The sequence below is a fragment of the Chrysochloris asiatica genome, unplaced genomic scaffold, assembly GCF_000296735.1.
Source record: "Chrysochloris asiatica unplaced genomic scaffold, ChrAsi1.0 scaffold00156, whole genome shotgun sequence".
Lineage (NCBI taxonomy): Eukaryota > Metazoa > Chordata > Mammalia > Afrosoricida > Chrysochloridae > Chrysochloris > Chrysochloris asiatica.
In genome coordinates this window covers 3,365,365-3,372,913 of record NW_006408674.1, presented here as the reverse complement: position 1 = coordinate 3,372,913, position 7,549 = coordinate 3,365,365, and positions in this window count along the sequence as shown.

Below are 7,549 nucleotides of genomic sequence, written 5' to 3'. Positions count from 1 at the left end.
GCACGCCGCCCCAGCTCCCGCACGCCTGCCCGCCCCCCGCCGCCACTTCCGGGTTACCGCGCGGCCGGAGGCCCTGCTGAGATGAGGTGGCTGTGTCGGCTTTCTGGATCGGGGCTGCCCCCTTGGGCGCCCCACTGGAGGGCGTGGGCACATTCCCCGACCTGACCTGGAAAGCCCAGAAGCTCCCTAAGCTTACAGCAGCTCTTCAGGAGGCTGGGAGAAGAGGGGTGCGGGGTTGAGGGATCTGCAAACTGGGCAGCTGGGCCCAGAGGGGACCGTCGAGAGGCCTTGGGCACCTTTACCAGCTGGAAAGCGCATCTGGAGGTCCTACAGGACCTCTCCAGCAGCGCAATGGCTCGGGGGACGCTGGCCATTCCTAAAGGGAAGCTTACAGGGGGTGCAGGCCTCCTTCCAGAGGTTTTTCTCACTCCCTTCCCTAGGCATTCCCTTCCCCACTTCCAAGTTTCTGTCAAGGATGGAGGTTCTTGAGAATCTGCGGAAAGGAACATTAATGGGTGGAAGAGAGTTGGCGTGAACCCTAAATGTTTGGCCGTTGGGTCTATACTGTTTTCTGAGCTGCATTCCTGAGTTCCCAGCACCATAAAGAGTACTGGTGTGGTGGTGTGCGGTGGGATGATCATGGAGTATTTCCCTGTTAAACGAGGCTTTTTAGGGACATGATTCCACATTTCATACAGTTTCTTTTCTAGCAGACTTGGCTGTTATAAAGGGGTCTCCTTGTATTTAACTACGGACTTTGTTGAGGTGGTCATGTCTAGACCAGGTTGCAGTGAATGTTCTTGTAGTAACTAGGTGTGGTTTGCGGTCCTAGTTTCTATAGAACTGTTGATAAGTTCCAGGAGTTTTACGTGGTTTTACTCATGAAGGATTCTTAGAGTTATTTGAATCCTCTGTAATCTAGGCAGACAGCTTTAAATATATATATTTTTTTCTTTCAAATATAACTTTAAGTGCCCTGAAACTCTGTATGCCAATTACAGAGCCTTCTACAATTCCATTTCCCCTCTGGATTTGGCAACTAAATTCTCTTTCAGGAACTGACCAGAGATGGCTTTCCTGGGCTGCCAAGCAGGGCAACCAGAGGTGCTGAAGCTGGCAGCATCACCCCTTCAGACTTGCTTTAACTCACGGATGTCCAGGGAAGAACTTTAACTTTTACTATAGCCTGTATGGAGTCCGCCAGACTGCAAAGCCATTTGAACTGCAAGGTCGGCAGTTCAAGCTCACCAGCTGTTCCTAGGAAACCCTATACAGCGTTGCTATGGGTCAGAACCGACTGTATAGCAACAACAACATAGCCTGTACAGAAGGAGAATTTTGAAAGCAGACTTAGTTTCCTTGTTGTTTTTGTTACGTGCTGTCGAGTCGATTCCGACCCATAGCAATCCTGTATAGGGTTTCTGAGGAGCCGCTGGTGAGCTTGAACTGCCTAACTTTCTGCTGTAGTCACTAATTGTTGTAAAGTGCCGTTGAGTCGGTTCCAACCCATAATGACCCTGTATAGGGTTTTCAAGGAGTTGTTGGTGAACTTGAACCGCCTAACTTGCAGTTCAAACCAACGTTACAGTCCGGTGCATTAACCCATAGAACCACACCAGGACTCTTGGCTTTAAATAGCAGAAATGTACTGTTTTACAGTTCTGGAGGCTAGAAGTCCAAATTGGAATGTTAACCATGTAGATTTCTTCTGAAACCTCAGAGAGAGAAATTCCTTCCTACCTTTTCCTGGCTTCCTGTGGTTCCAGGCACTCCTGGTAGGTCTTTGGCTTGTAGATGCATTTTCACAAAGGAGTCTGTCTTTTCAATGTAAGTCTCTCTGAATCTTCCTGCCTCTTTTGAAGGATGGCACTCACACAGCTTGATTAGGACCCAATTTCATGTTAATTTAACTGATAACACCTTCAAACACACTGTTTCCAAACATAGGTATCAATGTTTAAAACTTCAACATATCTCTTTGGGGAACACAGATCAATCCAAAGCAAACTCCTTTATCCAAATTAATTTGCCCATACTGTATCATGTTGTTGTTATTGTTGTTACATGCCTTCAAGTTGATTCCAACTCTTAGTGACCCTGCACAGGTTTTCCAAAGAGCAGCTGGTAAGTTTGAATCACCGACCTTGTGGTTCGCACTGACTTGGGGATCCACTGCTTTCTCCCACATTGCCACATCAGGACATATGATGAAATTATTTACCTAGAGCTGAATTTTCAGCTTCATGGGGTTAGGTTTCTTTTTTACAAAAGCTTTATAACATAAGATATGGTTCTAGTTTACTTGGGAACTTCAGCTCTTGAATTCAACATAAATTGAGTTTCCCATGCTCCTTTAGGTGCCCAAAGTGGGTAAGCCATCTCAGGTACCTTGCAATATAATTAAAGGATTCAGAACAGTTTTTCATGTGCCTTTAGAGGGGGGGGGAAAAAAAAAAAAGTTTTCAAAAGCTGAGGCTAAGGTATTGCACGCTGGCTTAGTGGTGTTTCTGCAGAGAGCTGAGGTGCCAGCCAACACTGTTACTTCCTGATCATCTAATTCACAACAGGAATAGAACTCCTGAACCTGAGCTGAAAGAACATCTTAGTTGATCTTTCCCAAAGTCCACTCTTCTCATATGTCTTTTCACAAAAGCTGACCAGCTCCCAGTTCAAGGAAGGGAGCCATTTCTCCTCTGCTGTTGATGGGAAAGACAGATGTTCTGGTCCAGCTGGCCAGTAGCAATGTTAACATTGTTAGGAAAACTAAGAAGCCACATATTTGATTATTTATAACCTGCCTCATTCCACAAAGGATTTATGAAGTGTACTTCAGTATACTGCTACTACTAAATAAGTAAAAGGCTGACTTTTATTTTCATCCTGTTAGAAGCTACACAGAAGTGGCCTGAGAGTAATTATTCCCCCAGGATATCACGTTGGTTCATGTTTGAATGAGTATTAAATTGAGACCCTGATGTTATGTGCTGTCAAGCAAAACTTCCTAACTGTACTTGCCGCACAGCACGTGTAGACAATGGGAATCCTTATATGGGACGGTAAGAGGAAAGATGGCTTGAATAGGAACTCCAGTTGCTCAGAGACCTACGGGGTTCAATAGCTTGGAACACCTCTAACACAGCCACAGGTGTGCCAGTGGGCCTTGGCATATTGGTTGGGAACTTTTAATAGAAACAATAAATGCAATCAAAACAACAGCTAAATACCATTTCACTAAATCTGTGTTAGAAGACGTGCAGCCAGATTTTCCTTGAAAGCCAGGATGCCCAGACTTCGTCTCTAATACTCCGGACATGTTATCAGGAAGGACAAGTTCTGGGAGAAGGACATCATGCTTGGTGGAGGGTCAGCAAAAAAGAGGAAGACCCCCCAATGAGCATAGCAAAGATTGTGAGGTTGGCGCAGGACTGGGCAGTGTTTCATTCTGTTGTGCATAAGGTTGCTATGTGTTAGATGCCAACTCGATGGTACCTAACAACAGAATGTCTAATATAAAAAAGAAACAGAAAATAACAAATGTTCGCAAGGGTGTGAGGGAATTGGAAACCTGGTAGCATAACGGTTATGAGTCCGGCTGCTAACCTCAAGGTCAGCAGTTCGAAACTACCAGCCATTCTGTAAGAGAACGATGAGGCTGTCTGCTCCCATAAAGATTTATTGCCTTGGAAACCTTGTACAAGGTCAATGTGAGTTGGAACTGACTCCCTGGCATACCGCTGGTAGTAATGCAAAATGGTATAACCATTGTGGAAAACAGTGTGGCAATTCCTCAAAAAAAACTAGAACTACCATATGATTCAGCAAGTTCACGCCTAAATATATACCCTAAAGATTTGAAAGTAGAGACGCAAGCAGAGTCAAAAGATGGAAATCGCCCAAATGCCCAGGAACAGATGAATGGATCAACAAAATCTGCAACATAGTCATACATACAGTGGAATACTACTTAGCCAGTGGAGAAATCAAATCTTGATACACACTATGATATGGATGGAGCTGGAAGACATACTGAGTGAAAAAAGTCCATCACAAAAGGACAAATATTATATGACCTCACATATATAAAAAGACAAAAACAGCAGATGTATAAAGAATAAAGGTTATTAGTGGCTACCAGGGACCGGTGTGGTGCTGTACAATAAGCACTGGACTGCTAACTGCAAGGTCAGTGACTCAAGCCCACTAGCTGCTCCTTGGAAACCATATACAGGGTTGTTATGAGTTGGAACTGACTTGACTGCACTTCAAGGAGCAGAAAGAGGGGGTGATTAATGGTCATTGATGTATTACATTGATTAAGGGTAGGGTTTCACAACCTACTGTAATTTCTGTCAATAAATTATTTGTTGTTATTGAGTGCCATTGAGTCAATTCTGACCCATAGCGACCTTGAAATAGGGATTCCAAGGAACAGCTTAAACCACCAACCTTGCAGATCAAACGGACTTTTCAGTACAGCACATTAACCCTCAGCACCACACCAGGACTCCCAGCAAATTATACACCTATAAAATGTTGGGTTGGCAAAAGTGTGGGATAGATATTTTTACAACAATAAATCAAGAGTCTTCTGGCAAGATGGCGGGCTAGGCAGACAAACTACACGGACCCGCTCATATCAAAGATATGAGAGACAAAACAAAACAGACACAGATGAAAATTCTGGCATGCTGAACTTCAGAAGACAGGTTATAGAGGTAGATGGAGTGTTTGCTGGGAGGAGAAGCTGAACAGAGATGGTGAGAGAGGGAGACCGACAGGGAATGGCTGGCCAGTCGTGCCTCAACCATCTTGAGAGCAACTTTGGCAGCAGAGGGAGGCCTAGCTATAAAAATGTGTGAGTTCTTCCTTTCCCCCCATGCTCCCCTGGTGGTCAGAAGTGTGTCCAGCTTCCAACCTCATCCACACAGAGCAAAGACCTTGCTTTCCGGAGCTCGGATCTACATGGTTGGGAGCCATGCCAGCATGAGGTGAAGGCCAGCTGTGCCACTTTGGTGTGCCATTTTAGTGCCTGGATTCAGGTGGGTTTGGCTCCAGACATGCAAAACCCACAGAAATACCAAATCAGCATTTAACCAATTTCCCTGTGTCCAGCTTCCTTGTCATAACAGACATTGAAAGGAGCTCTGTCAAGGGCCCCCACAAATTACTTCTGAATTGAGTGCCCTGGACACAGATAATAATGAAGCCAATACACACTCCATCTAAGACCAGGAACTTTGCTGTCACATCCCTTCCACAATCACTTCGTGAGCTCCTTGAATTGCACGAGCCCTCTGGGTACAACAGCTGCACAGTTTGTTTTCACAAATACAACAACAGTGCACCAGAGACAACAGACAATTTCAGCACACACTAAGAAATAAGAGAGAATGGCTCAAACAAATGAACAAGATGCAGAGCTGGAAGACATTTCTGAGGAAGAAAAGGTAATGGAACTAACTGAAAAAAAAAAAAAAAGATTTAAAAGAATGATAATTAGATACCTTCAAAGGATCAATAGAAAGATCTAGAAAAGCCAGGAGAACACAATAAAAGTTTAGAAGAATTCAGGAAAACACTACAAGAACAAACAGACAAAATAAATGCAAGTTTTAAAATAATACAAAACCTATTAGAAATCCAAAAGGTTAGTGCTAAGATCTCAGAAATGGCCAATGCATTGAAAGAACAAAGGAGTGGATGGGAAATAGTAGAAGCCCGAATCAGTGAGTTTGAGGAGAAATCTCTCAATACTAGTAAGCTAGAAGAACGATCAGAAAAAAGAAGGGGAAAATCCAAAGAAAGCCTAAGAGTTACGTGGGACGCCATGAACAGGAATAACTTATGGGTTATCAGAATTCCAGGACAGGAAGAGACAAGCACATAGAAAATTGTCAAAGAGTTGTTGAAAGAAAGCTTCCCTAACATCATGAAAGATGAGAAGGAAAGTATATGAGACAGAACTAACCCCAAACAGGATAAACTCCAAAAGAAAATCACCAAGACGTATCATAATCATACTTTCCAAAACCAAAGGCAAGGAAAAATGAAAAGTTACCTACAATGGGGAACCAAGAAAACTAAGCTCTGATTTTTCAGCAGAAACCATGCAGGCAAGAAGGCAATGGAATGACATATACAAAATGCTGAAAGAAAAAGATTGCCAATCACAAATCATATACCCAGCAAAGCTGTTCCTCAAATACAACGATGAAATTAGGACATTTCCTGATGAACAGAAATTTAACAACCAGATTAACTGCAAAAACTGCTAAAGGGTGTTCTTTGGACTGAGCACCAACAACAGCAGACAACAACCTGAGATGACCACACATGACAACACCACCCAGAACTCAATCCAGATACAAAAGTATTTAAAGTACAACAAACCTGAAAGACTGAAAATACAGAACCAGACATATCAACTACAAAGCATAAAGAGGGACAAATCAGGCTGCGAGCCGCAAGGTCAGCAGTTCAAAACTACCAGTTGTTCATAGATTCATCATTATTCTTCAGCGAGAAAGATGAGGCTTTCTGCTCCTGTAAAGATTTACAGCCTCAGAAACACTGCACAGGGTCGCTATGAGTCGGAACCGACTCCACGGCACATCACCACCAACAACCAGTGTAGATACAGGACTTCCAAATGGCAAGGAAGTCAAATAGATTTCAAGGTAAAACAGACTGTTTTAAGCAAGAAAAAAAATTAGTAAATTACAGGATAACCTCAAAGAAAAGTAATACAAATAAAAAAAGAGAAAATCAGGAAGATTTAGCAAGCATAAACACAACAGAAATGAAAATGACAAGAAAACCCCCACACACATAAAAAAAGAAAAATTACAGCAATCAATTCATAACTATTGACAATTACATTAACTGTAAATATTTGTTTGGATTAAATATACCAGTGAAGAGACATAAAGAACAGAATGGATAAGAAAACATGATCCTTCAATATAATGTCTACAAGAGACATATCAAAAAGATGGCAACAGCCTAAATCCCCATAAACAGAAGAATTGTTAAACAAACTTTGGTTCATATACACAGTGGAATACTACAGAACATTGAAGAATAATGATGAATCTGAAATACCTCACAACATGGTTAAACCTGGAGCACATTATGCTGAGTGAAATTAGTCAATCACAAAAGGACAAACATTGTATGAGACCAACATTGTAAAAAGTAAAAAGTTAAAAACAGGTTTTCTTGATAAAAGTAACAATCTGTGATGGTTATAGGGGTGAGGAGGAAGAGAAAATTATTCACGGGCTACAGGGCAGACATATGTTAACATGGTGACAGGGCAGGCAATACACAACAAGAGGGAGCTTAACAGATGAAAGATGAGGGTAGCAGGAGACACAGGGAGGAATATATAGTTAAAGTGAATAGAGGTAAATGCTATTTACTGTTGGTACATGGAGAGGATTACAACCATATAGTGAAGCAAAGTATATGGTTTGTTGGATACAAAAACCGATGTTTTTTTCTTTAAACCTTCTTCATAATAAAAGAGTGTAAAAAAAATAATAATTGA